Source organism: Zootoca vivipara, chromosome Z2 (genome assembly GCF_965207765.1).
Source record: "Zootoca vivipara chromosome Z2, rZooViv2.hap1.1, whole genome shotgun sequence".
Classification (NCBI taxonomy): Eukaryota; Metazoa; Chordata; class Lepidosauria; order Squamata; family Lacertidae; genus Zootoca; species Zootoca vivipara.
The window spans coordinates 31,737,113-31,750,404 of NC_142585.1; the positions used below are offsets into that span (position 1 = coordinate 31,737,113).

General features: G+C 47.5%; 1 protein-coding gene across 4 annotated transcripts in view; it reads right to left on the bottom strand.

Moving 5' to 3' along the window:
* The window catches only part of NACC2 (NACC family member 2), a 60,414-nt gene that overhangs the window by 24,607 nt on the left and 22,515 nt on the right, over positions 1-13,292 (bottom strand). The gene's annotated exons all lie outside the window — the stretch shown is intronic.

Genomic DNA, 13,292 nt, shown 5'->3' on the forward strand with positions numbered 1-13,292 from the left:
CCTTTTTTACTGCAAGGGAAAGGGAAAAGGAAAAGGCAGAAGGCAGCTCACTTCTCCATCTGGCTGGCTGGCTGGCTGGCTGGCAGGCAGGCAAGTAGCTGGGGGACTCACTTTTGCAGGGGCTGCAGATGTGCTTCTCCGTCCTTCCCTCCTTGCCTCCCATGACACTGGACAGGAACCTGAGCATAGTGTCCCCTATTTCGAGTAGCAGCCAAAGGCTACAAGGCAGCCTTGGGCCAGATTCAGGTGGGATTCCCCCAGTCTCCCCCCTCCTGACCTTCACAGCACCACCCCCTTCAAAATTAAGGGTGGAGGCTAATTGGATGCCCCCCCCAGCCTCTGGACTCCCTCAGCAGCTCCTGGGCCTGCATGCAGCTGCCCCATGCAGTGAGCCACAGAACTGCAAAGACTGAGCCACTCACTCTGCCCCCCACACAATCTGGCTACTGGACCTTCATAGGCAGGAAGGGGTTGAAAAGGCTTGCTGTTTCAGCTGGACCTTGCTTCAGCCTTTGGTCCTACTGCAGCTGCTGCCCTCTGTTTGCTGCCCATGACCTCAACCCTGAAACTCTTTTCCTAGGCTGGTTTTCTGTGAGTCTAGGTTTTTGAAACAAGACATCGCTAGTCCCTATTGAAATATGCAAAAAGATTAATGACTGTGGGCTTCTCGTTCCCCAGTGTATGGGGTGTTAGGAGAGGGGTAATACCTCTGGTGGGGGACACATCGTGCTCCTTTTGGGGTAGTCTGTCCACCTTGGGGTCCCCACCCTACATTCAGCTCTCACCTGTGGCTCCTAGAAGCTGTCAGCATGCAACAGCAGCCACACCCCAGGAAACAGCTTCAACTGGCTAGCTAAACCAGGTGAGGGTAGCCAATGGTTCTCAAAACCTAAGTGAGTTAGGTACGTCGCCTGCATGTGAAGACAGGCTCCAGCAAATTGAGCAGAAGAAACTATTAGTGGGTCCAATGGTCAAGAAGGCGGTTTCTGCACATGCTGTAGAAGGAAGTAAGGGGCAGATGGAGCTCATCAACCTGTGAAGGAAACCAACTAGGAAAACTCTGATCCTAAACCTCTGCTGCCTTATTTGGGAGAAGAAAAGGCTAAGGAGTAAACCCTACACAAATCCAGAGTGGAGTCCCTAAGACGCTTGGAAGATGCCTTGAGTGTCTCCTGACAACTCCTGCAGGCAAGCTGATGCCAAACATATTGCTCTGCTTTTCTTTGAACCACATTAGCAAGGCTGGGGGGGGGGGGGTCTTGCCATATGGACAGCCTGGACCTCCATATACACTGATTACTCCCCTGCAAAGTCACTTCGGTGCTGCTAATGCAATGGTTTAACTTCACCCCTGAAGGCGCACTCTACTGTCTCTGGAGACAGATGGGTGCCAACAATAAGCTCGCTCACATACACACCCCACCAAAAATAAATAAATCAGTGGTCCTTCAGGTGCTTTGAGGTGGAGGCAGCCTGATGACTCCCTTCTTTGTTTGGTTCTGAAATTTCACATCAGCATGAAAAAAGACTCGGGGTAGTATGTTGCTGTAAGAGCTGAAACACATTCCCCATTCAGACCTTCCCAATCTGCCAGCCATGAAGCTGAAGAATAAGTGAAACTGTATTCAGATGCTCATCAAAGTCAGGAAAATGATATGCAAATAGTATTTATCACATGCAACTACAATGCTGAGATTGGCATATTTTCCATTTGCATTCATGAGCCATGTCTGTTCTTCAGGGAGACTGTGACACACGCACACATACATACACACCCACACACCAAACCCGCAGCCATCAAAGTACTCTGCCTGCTTCTGTAGCCAGCGAGGCCAGGCTCTACCCAGGAACAAGCCCTGCCTTCTGGGGGTGGGGGGCACATGTGTGCTGCTGTTCCACAGGGAAGAATCTGGGATTTCCCTTCACAATGCCACCTGTGGGACAAATATCAACAGGAGGAGGAGGAGGGCCCTACTTGGGAAGACGGTGCAACAAAAGCTGGACAGAGATGGCCCAAGCCAGTTTGAGGCCCTGGAACACAAAACAAAGCATGAAACAACACCGCCAAAATGGGGAAAATGTAACAATTAACAATTTGCCCCAAAGACATGGTAGCCCCAAAGAATAACCAGCCTTGGCTGAGGGGCTCCGACAAAAGCACATTTGAGAATCAAACAGAAACAGGCAAAGGAGAGACTAGACTTCAAAGAGCAAGATTTGAGCAACACAGTCAAAAAGCAGTGTAGGTCTCACTACCTCCAAGGCAAGCAGTGGGTCTCACTGCCTTGGGTCTCACTGGGGGCCACCATTCTGCATGCTGATGGGAAGGCACAAAGCAGGGATGCTACAATGGGCATTTCACTTGCACCAACAGAAAGCAAATTGGGTGCTTATCTCAACACAAATCTGGGGAAGAGCAACCATATGCCCACAAGGCTACCTCCCTTGCCATGAATCTTTACCTCTCTCAAAGGGAGCTAGAGCAAGAACCTCCACACAGGATCTTGTCCGGGGAAGAGGAGGTTGGATAGCAGATTTCTCCATACAGTACTCCCTCCTACACAGCAGGGCAGGGTGGGGGTCTCTAGTGCATGGGTAGGGAAACTAAGGCCCAAGGGCTGGATCCGGCCCAATCGCCTTCTAAATCTGGCCCGCGGACGGTCCAGGAATCAGCATGTTTTTACATGAGTAGAATGTGTCCTTTTATTTAAAATGCATCTCTGGGTTATTTATGGGGCCTGCCTGGTGTTTTTACATGAGTAGAATGTGTGCTTTTATTTAAAATGCATCTCTGGGTTATTTGTGGGGCATAAGAATTCGTTCAGTTTCCCCAAAAAATATAGTCCAGCCCCCACAAGGTCTGAGGGACAGCGGACTGGCCCCCTGCTGAAAAAGTTTGCTGACCCCTGCTCTAGTGCTTCCACATTTTCTAAAGAAAACTTTCATAAATAACTACTTTGTAAATCAATAAATGCAAGTGCCTGGCTCTGCCCCTTATCTGGGGGTGGGAGGAGCAGTAGGAGCAGCCCAACAGCAGAAGCATCTTATCGGTGCTCAACATAGGAGTATGGGACAGGAAAGTGCAGAAGGCCTCAAAAAGCATTTACTGTCACTTCCTCTGCTTGCTTCAGCAAGTACTTATTAGTGGGATGTGATAATCAAATATGGATTTGGACAACACCATAATTTAATGAGTATATAAAAATACAGGTATTTACTTTGGCATGAATTGATTTGAAAGGGCCAACTTGAAAGATTTGGGGAGGGGGGTGGAGAGCGAAAGAAACTCAGCTGTTTTTCCTTAAAATTCAGCTGGGTCCTCCCTGGAGGAAACAGCAAGGTGGGATCCTGTCACTGCCAGTGTGCTGGCTCTGTAGAGTTCATCCTATCCAAGCTCTCCACCATCTCCAGTCCTACAAAGCCTCTTGGAAGGGCAGCACGGGTGGCGTTGTGGTCTAAACCACTGAGCCTCTTGGGCTTGCCAATCAGAAGGTCGGTGGTTCGAATCCCCACGACAGGGTGAGTTCCCGTTGCTCTGTCCCAGCTCCTGCCAACCTAGCAGTTCAAAAGCACACCAGTGCAAGTAGATAACTAGGTACTGCTGCAGTGAGAAGATAAACAGTGTTTCCATGCGCTCTGGTTTCCGTCACGGTGTTCCATTGCACCAGAAGCGGTTTAGTCATGCTGGCCACATGACCCGGAAAGCCGACTGTGGACAAACGCCGGCTCCCTCGGCCTGAAAGCGAGATGAATGTCGCAACCCCATAATCGCCTTTGACTGGACTTAACTGTCCAGGGGTCCTTTACCTTTACTCTTGCCTCTGATTCATCAACTGACTCACAATGGCCACCTGTCAGGGATGCTTTAGCTGAGATTCCTGCATTGCAAGGGGTTGGACTAGATGACCCTTGAGTTCCTTCCATTCCTACAATCCTGTTATTCTGTGATCTCCCAAGGGCTGAATCCATTTCATCTAGGTAGTTTCTAGCCATCCCTTCCTCTTGCCACAAAGGAAGCCCTGGGGTGGACAGGGCCCCCTTGAGCCATCAGAGGCAGTGGTTAAGGCCCCCCTGGCTGCACCCTTCAAAGAGGCAGAGAAAGAGTTTACAAGTTTAATATTCATAGCTTGGTTTATTTGCATATCGTGCCATAAATAGTAGACGATGAGGTGAAATACAAAGTGTTCCACTTGCATTTCTAATTGTGCTTAAAATCAGATGTAATCCTTTCTCTCTTGGAGATTTACATTTGCTGTATTGCCATTCAGGTCTGGTATTGCAAAAACTGTCCGGGAAACAACAATAAGGTTGGAACCCACCCTACACCCAGGAGAGGAACTGAGGTTCAGGACAGGTGGAAGGGAGAAGGGCCCCTCCCCAGAGGTTGCTCTGTTCTATGGGTTGGAATAGATGACTAGATGAGTGGGACTAGATGGCCCTTTGGGTCCCTTCCAACCCTACAATTCTATGCTGTCCTTGGGGTCCCACCTCCCTGTGCAATTTGGGTCCCGAAGGCAGCTAGCAAGCACAACATTTCAGATAAAATCACATTAAAATAATAAACTACACAGAAGGCAGCAGGAAAAACCAAATGTGTGTTATTTAAAGCTGGGTCCCCACCCACACACTCAATGTGGTACCTGTGGGCAGCCCCACAGCACCCACCCACCTCCCCTGGCCTTCCAATTTGTTATTTTACTTTTAAAATTGAGATATTTTGACTTTCTCTCTGCCTGTGTTTTTTTCCAGGGGGTTCTAAGCATTGCTACTTTCCCACTCTTTGCTGAAGGCCAAGGGAGAGAACAAGTCACAGATGACAGCCACCCCTGGGGAGGCCAAGGAAGACACAGCTGGTGGTTGAGAAGGACTCAGCAGGCTGGATGAGGGAAGGGAGGGGGCAGAAGTTCCCAGGTTCAGCCCCAAATACCACCTCTAGGTGGGGCTGGGAAGGCCCTTGTTTCTACTTCAAGTCTTAGAGAGCTGCCACTACAGTGTGGGAACTCCCAACTCTCACAGGGCTGATGGGAGTGACCAAAGGCTTGACTCAGCCTCCTCCTCCTCTTGCAACCTCTTTCAGAAGTCTCCTTAAGACTTGGATGCTCATTGCAATATCTATCCCCCTGCCCCAAGAATCATTAGCCTTCTGGCTAAGCTGGTTAAGACTCTCCCTGGGAGTAATTAGTTCCCTTTCACATGTAAGGATGGTTAAGTATTATAGGGCTGGCTGGAGGAGACCTCCCAGTGCAGCGTGGAACAGCAGCTGCTCACATTTTTGCCTGTTCACAGAGTTCTGGTTTGAAAAGGGGGACATTTTGCAGGAGACCACCACCTCTGTCCATCACCGGCCCCCACATGGCAGCCACTTCTTCCTTAGGAAATTCCCCACCCCCAGCAAGTGAACTCCATCTTCCTCTTTTCCCTCTTATTTCCCTTGGGGAAATGGAGCGACTGTAGGTTTATAAAACATCTTCACAACAAAAATGTTAATGAAGCTGTGTGCAATTAAGACAAAATATAAAAGATTACAAACTCAGCAAAATAAAGGCAATAGATTGACTTATACAATTATACCATAACTATTCCATCAAATGACTGGGTCCTATTTCAAGGAATACTTCCTTAAGCAAAAGTGACTAAATATCAAGACACTTGCATGATTCCAGAAGGCTGGAGCCACAACACTAAAAGCCCAGTTTCTAGTGCAAACTAAACATACTCCTCACACATGGCACCCTCAGCAGGGCCACAACCTAAGGAGCCCAGTAGCCAGGCAGAGGTGTAGGGGACCAGCCTGATTAATGCCTTTTAATGTGCCCCTTTAACTCACGTGCTCCTTTAACTGATGTGCATTGATTAAGCCCATTCACACATCCAAAGAAGGAACAGGTGGGGTAGGATGATGGGCAATGCCTCTCCGCAGCTATGGTAGCTTAGAGAAAAATATAACACCCCCCCATACACACACACTTTCTTCCGTTAATCCTGCCAGCACCCAGAGAGAAATGAAAGCAAACTGTTCAGAATTCGCCATTTGTTGCCTTGCAGTTTTGCACCATTCAGATGTTCTTTGGCTTTGTGCCCAGACCTAATTTTAAACCCATTTACTAGAAATCCCACAAATTAAAGGAAATGTGGATAATGTTGTAAGAATCCTCTGGGCCAAATAAAAGCTAAACGTTGCCTGCCTTCCTGGTGCATCGGAGTAAGACCCTGAACCACAAAAGCCAGATTTCCCCAAAGCTCTTTTGCAACAGTGAGAGGATCTTGTTTTGTTAAATGTTGCTCTGATTCATGACAGAAGTACAAGGAAGGAGGGCAGGCGAGACAAGGCAGCAGCCACCCAGGCTGGGAGAGCCTGTAAGCCAAAGGCTGGAAGGAGCAACTAGGAAGAGGCTGAACCAGGGAGGCAAGCAGGTGGAAGAAAGCAAGAGGATGCAGCAGAGGGTGGGGAGAGAGAGGGAGAGGGGCAACACACACACACACACACACACACACACACACACAGGACCACCCTCCACCCACCACAAAAGAAGCTGTAATGCCCATGTTCCATTTTCCTTCCAATGGAAGGGGCACTTAGAACTCCCAGCTGGTGAGGGCCAGCTCTGCCCCACACCATGGCATACAGACAAGTCCCCAGCCCTGCGTTCGCAGAACACATAGTGCTTTACACCTTAAGCTGCTTCCACCCTTGCACCTCCACCCCAGTGCCACATTTCTTCATAGAATCATAGAACTGGAAGAGCCCCCAAGGGTCATCTGGTTCAACCCCCAGCAACAAAAGTATCATAAAGAAAGCATCCCTGACAGCTGGCCATCCAACCTCTTATCAGAGCAAAACCTGAAGTTCCCCAAGGAGGGAACTCTGGAGGAGGTTGCTTTGGACAAGGCAAGGTGGGAAAGGGACAGTCCAAACTCAAGACCTGGGACTATGGCACCGAGGACTGCACCTGCTGCCCTTCCCCAGAAGCGGGTGGCTAAGGGTATACCTCCCATAATGATGGAAACTTGATTGGCAGTTATCAACCCAGACACAAAGAGACCTTTCTAAAAAGTAGGGGGAGCTCTTCTCTACTCCCACAACCACGAGGTGCTGCTGCTCCTGCTGCACACCAGACACCTCAACGTACAACCTTCTTGTGTCCACACAGCCCAAGGATTCCACATCCACACTGCCTTCCTGAACCCTTTGAAATCTTGCAGGAGGAAGAAGTGCAAGACCCCACCCCCACCCCCCTTAGATGATCACCCCACGACAAAGAACTCATTAGGGGTTGATTCACTCCTCAAGTATGTCAACAAATTCAGAGGTTTTCTGGAACAAGAAGCCTTGGGGAGCAGCCCTCTGTGTGACCCTGTCCACCTTGCCTTATAGGGGGTCCCATATGTGGAGTGGAAGAATGGAGAGGAAACGGAGGCAGCCTCGGCTCTTCTGTAAACTATAAGCAAAGCAACGGAGCTGCAGCCCAGCAAGCAAACTAACTTGTGGCTTCACTCCAGGTCCACAAGCAGACATAGGGCAAAAACCTCCTAAAAGCTTGCTACACACAAAGGTGTCTACAGTGCAGATATTTTCCTAGCCTCCCTGGTGCAAAATACCACCATCCTCGGATCTGGGCACTCATTCATTTTGCAGCACCTACGACTCCACCTACGACTTACGATCAACTATCGTCCTGACATTATACTGTATTTCATGTATGCTTCCTTTAAAAAAGAAAGAAAGAAAGAAAGAAAATAAATATGCAGAAGCTGGAAGCGTTTCCAAGGTTTGCAAATAAGCCCAGCATTTTGGGAAGCTTCCCTGGATCAATATGCTTTTCTCTGCTTGCCTGTGAAAATATTCAAATGCTCAGCCTATGAAGCCAAGTCCTTTTCCTATACTTTGCCTTCCTTCTCAGGCAGAAGAGGAGCGGCTGCATAAACCACCAGGTGACCTGAACCTGGACCTGACTCAGAGACCAATTCTGCAGCTGTTTTGTCCATCTGCTGAGGGATAGGAAACAGCTTCCTCAGCCATTCTCCCCTTTCTCAACTACTGCCCCCCACCAGTGCCTATGGGGGGGGAAACTCCTATGTGTGGAGCAGCTGGGGATGAAGACCCAGAGAAGAGGACAGAACAAAACTGAGTGGGCCCATTAGTCCTCTGCAGCACTCCAGGAACCAGTAAAATGCTCCCCACTTGTGCAAGTGTCAAAGCAAGGGCAAAAGGGCCCAGGCACATTCATCAGCAAACATCCCCTTCCTTAGCTCAGTTTCCTGGACAAAGAGCATTAGGCAAGCTCTTGGAGCAGTGGTGTCCAAACTTTTTTCAAAGAGGGCCAGATTTGATGAAGGGTCGTGGGGGCCTACCAAAGGGCTGACCAAAGTTGTTGTTGACCTTTCTTAGGATTGAAGTTTTTGACCTTTTGGGGTTTTTGGTTTTTTTTTAGGACTGAAGTTGTTGAGATTTTTTAAGGGTTGGAGTTGTTGAGCTTCTTTTAGGATTGAGATTGTTAAGGTTTTTTTAAGGATTGTTACCCCAGGGAATAAACTGCCACAGGGGCCAGATTAAACCAACCAGCGGGCCGGATTAGGCCCCCGAAATGGACTTTGGACATGCCTGAGGATCAGCATACCAGTAACCACTAGCCCCGCTCCCGGCAATTGGTATTCAGAGGCATCCTGCCATGATGGTCCAGTTGCTGGAAATCACAAGTATGGAGAGTTGCTTCTGTGGAGCTCAGGTCCTGTTCATGAATTGGGATTTCCTCCTGCCTTTCCATTTGCAGCTACCAGATTAGGATGGATTGCTGGGCAATGGGGAGGAGGCATCTAGCTCATCAGGGAAAATAGCAAAACAGTGCTTTACACAAGTCCAGGGTTGCATCAATGGAGTAAATGCACTGACCCCACAGAGCCCTTCCCAGCTGAAAGAATGAGAATCACAAGAGAGAATTTCAGCCAGGTCTTGTCAGTGAGAGCGCTCTGAAAAATGCACATTCTGCACAGCTGAAGTTACAACCTTCAAAATTGGGAAATACAGGGAATTTTGCAGTCAAGCTCAAATAAGACTGTGCTCTCCCTTGCTGTTTTCTCCTCCTCCTCTTTTTATTTTATTTTTAACCACAAAGTTCTTCTCTCAGTGTTTGCTCACTTCTTAAAAAACAAACAGTTGTCGAAACAGCTTTCAAGCTCACTCGCCACATTAGTTAAATAGCAAGCATGGCACTGCTCAGCATCATGTCCCTCTTGGCATGGGTGATTCCCCACAAAGAACACCATCCAAAGAGAGCCAGGAGATGCCTAAGAACCAGAGTCCCTTGCGCCAAGTGGCATCCTTGGGCAGCAGTTGAGTTCCCTGCCCCTATTAATCCCCAAACCTCCCTGCATGCCCCTCAGAATGACTAAGCAGCAGAACAGCAAACTGTCCAAAAGGGCAAGTTGAACCACTCTTGCTGGCTCTAACTTGATGATTTATGGCCCCTATTAATGTTCTAGCTTCTTAATTGGGTCTCCGAGAACCATTATATTCTCTGCAGAAACAGACTTAACTGAGAAACCCTTAACAAAACATTTTGCCATCAGCTGCATTACATAAATGGCTGCTACACCAAAAAACAAGATAATATTAAATTAAAACTAAAACAGCACCAATCCACCCCTCCCACTACAATGGACCAAAGGGCCTGTGCTATCATGCAACTAAGGCGGGACACACTTGCCTCTTTCACAACTAAGGAAAAATGAAAGACTGCTCACCTATAACCAGTAATATTCAAGGGGTCATCTGCACATCCCCCACCTGCAAAGCTACATTCAAACATCCAGGGTTTTCATGGGGGAAACTGGTGCCCTGTAATATTTAATTACTTTCATGTCAGCATAGATGTCTAATGGCTCAGAAGTTACTGCATCCATAAAATATACAGTCTCATTTTTTCTTGCTCCAAAAACCTGATAGGATTAATATAGTTAGCATGAGATATTAGTCATAAAGTCAGATGTAAGTGGTGGTAAAATTAGCTGCCGAAATGGTCTGCTTATGGAAATCATTTCTTCTGTGCATTGTGCCCTGCTCCTTTTACATTTTAGAAAGGGGGAAGAATAAAGGGAATGGACTGGAAATTAGAATAGTTGGTTTCTGCATTTGAGGCTTTTCTACAAATGGGTTTGTTTCATCTTTTTCCGGCAAGAGGGAGAAAGGCAATAAGTGCTTTTAAGCTCTGCTATATATTGAATAGCCTGGAGTACAATTGGGGTGTGTTTTTATAGCAGTTAGGATTTGTGTAGATTTATTTGCTCCAAAGAATAGCGGGTGCAGCAGGGGGTGGGGGTAGCAATCTTCAGGTGGCATGTCCACACTACAACCTGAAGTAACTCTCTGCAGCATCCATCCCAGTGGAACCCCCTGACCCCAAAGCAAACAGAGGTGGAAACTGTGACCAAAGCACCAAGATGAAGAGGAGGAGGTAAGGAGGTAACTTTGGTACTTAGCACCAGCAGTGGCAGGACCCAGAGCCTCACGCCCTTTAGAACAATCTGTTCCACAGCAAGACATCAGACTCTGGGCTAGATGGTCTTTGGTTTGATCCAGCTGCAGGGCTCTTCTTCATTTAGGAGCATTGGAAGCTGCCTTCTTCCGAGTCAGATTCATTGGTCCATCTAGCTCAGTAGTGTTAACAATGACTGGCAGGAACAACTTTCCAGGTTTTCAGGCAGAGAACATTCCCACCTAGATATATTGGCTGTTGAACCTAGGGCTTTTGCATGCCAATCTATTAATTCACAATTTGATTTATTTATTTTGAAGGGGAGACAGCAAGAGCAAACGAGGGGGGGTACCCCACAGATCCATCCTGCAGCTAGGCAGAAGTCGGACACTTATTTTATGCAAGAATAGCCTGAGCCAAGCGTCATTATAATTCATTTTCAGAACACCTTTTATTATATTCACTCACAAATTAAACGAAGTTGGAATAATCATGCCTCTGCTTTGAATTTACATAACCAATTGAGATTCTTGGCTGTTACTCTCATGCTGAGAGAGGAAGAAAAAAATATTTAAATTGTATCACTGTAGATGTGAAAAGGATTAACTCTTCCCTAGTTTAGGGATCAAAGATGCATTTATTGCAAGGGCAGTAAACTAACTCTGCCAATTCTGCAGGGCTGCCTCCCCCATTGAATCACAGACCGAAAGTTGGAAGGGACCAGTAAGGCCATCTATCTGGAAAGAGGCAAGAATGACCTGGGCCACTGAGGGGGAGGCAGATTGCAGCCCCTTCAGGAAGCCCCACAGTCCAAGTAGAGTATTACCTGGAGGGAGCAGGGCAGGGGGGTCAGAGAGACAAGTGACCACAGCCCTGGGAGCAGGAGGGAGAAGCAAAGGGCTTGTCAAGAACCCTGACAAAGCCTGAACAATCAGTTGTCATTTCTCCAGAGTGCCAGGAAAAGTCTGGAAAGTTTAGTCAAAACATTCTCCACAGTAATTTGCACTATAAAAGAAAACATTTATGTAAGGAGAAAACTGAGCGAGAAAAATATCCCTTCTTGTGACTGTGTTTGAATTAAAACCTCTCGCTACTCTAATTCACGATGCCACACAAACATCTTATAAGGAATAGGATATCTTCAGAGCCATTTGTTTAGCAGATTCCATTCTATGGGCACATGGGGGAAAGGAGAGGGAGAAGGGGGAGCACTAATTAGTGCATTAATAAGAACAAGTATTGTGGGAGGAAAAAGGATCGTGTTGGTGATGGCCCAGGCTTTCATTCAAGTTCAGAAATATCAGAGGAAGTCATGGGGAGACAAGTCTGCCATTTATGACAGTTTCCATCTTTCTCTCACAAAACAGAGACCTATTTTGGACACCATTCCCAGGAGGCCCCTTGAGCCCCCTACATCTGACACACATAGTCCACTGCCCCCGTTTTGTCTGAAATGGCCCTCAGCCAGCCTTGGCATTTCTCTGAGCTGTGCTATTGTAGGATCTGGGAAAACAAAGCTTGAAGCAAAAGAAGCGTCAGCATCGGCCTTGGGCCTCCTACACTGGGGAAGCTGTCATGCTGACTTGATGCATGTGCCACTGTTTTAAATGCACAATATATATGCACAATATATACACACAGAAGCAAAAAAAAAGGTTTAGACTGTTTTTATATATGCAACTTTTCAACTGTTTCCTAAAAGCTTTTGCTATGTTGCACATCTCTTCATGATGCATTTTCCACCTGGCCTGGGAGGGTGGGGTCCCAACTGACTCCTGCTGCTAAAGCTGAGGCTGCTGAACAGACTCTTGGGCCGTGGTGTTGTTGTTGTTGTTTTGGGGGGCTTGTTGTAGGGTGTATGTGCATTATTCCAGCTCACATGGAATGCCAAACTCAGAAAAGACAATTTCCTGCAGGGTCATTGTGCCATTCTGTTGGAGAAAACAGCAAAAAGTCTTGTTGCATCATCTGCTGGCATGTCAGACAAACGAGGCTTGCTGATTCCACCACAGATTTTGGAGTCCCCTGTGTCTACGGTAGTGGCCCCTTCCCCAAATTATGTATGGGACTTTGTGAGATAGTAATATCTGCTTCAAGAGATGTTTGAGCAATAACCACTAAATGGCTGCACAGTTGTCATGGGATCTTCACCAATGCAAAGAACAGATGGATCAGTTTGTTTCCTTCACTATTTGAGAAAGAGGGGATTTATAAAATCAGGAGAAGCAAAGGCTGTGGCCAAATTCACTGGCATTCTTGGATTGCTGTTTCAGATGTTGTCATTCTACATCCATAAAACAGTTTTGGGAATGTCTCCCTGCACGTGGCTGGCAGTTGGAGACACAAATTTTGGGGGTAAGTGGGATAACAATTTAAATGCTGTTCATAAAAATAAAGGAACTCAAACATCCAAGCAAGTTATTCAAAGGCAATCCCAAGAGTCCAAGATGTCAATCAGCTCTGGAAGGCAATACATTTCAGGCAAAAATGCAACTTCCAAAGACAAACCAGCAGTGTGTGGAGGGGGGAATCTTCTTTCTTGCTGGCAGCTTATGCCTCCCCCTTGCAGCTCCCAATTGCTCACTCTGGGAGTTGTTGGACCTGTTGCTTAGACAGAGGCACTTGGTGTGTCTTCCCACTGGCCCTGCAGAAGGGAGAGCTGCTAATGAGATTGGGGCAAAGTGTAAGGCAGAGAGGAAAGGAGCAGGCCTGAGAGCCAGTACTGCCACCTGTAAGAGCAGGACTGAGTGGGAGGTGGCAGGCAGGTGTCCCTTGAGGACCAACAGGACTCAGGGCTTGTTGCCTTGAAGTCCCCCACTC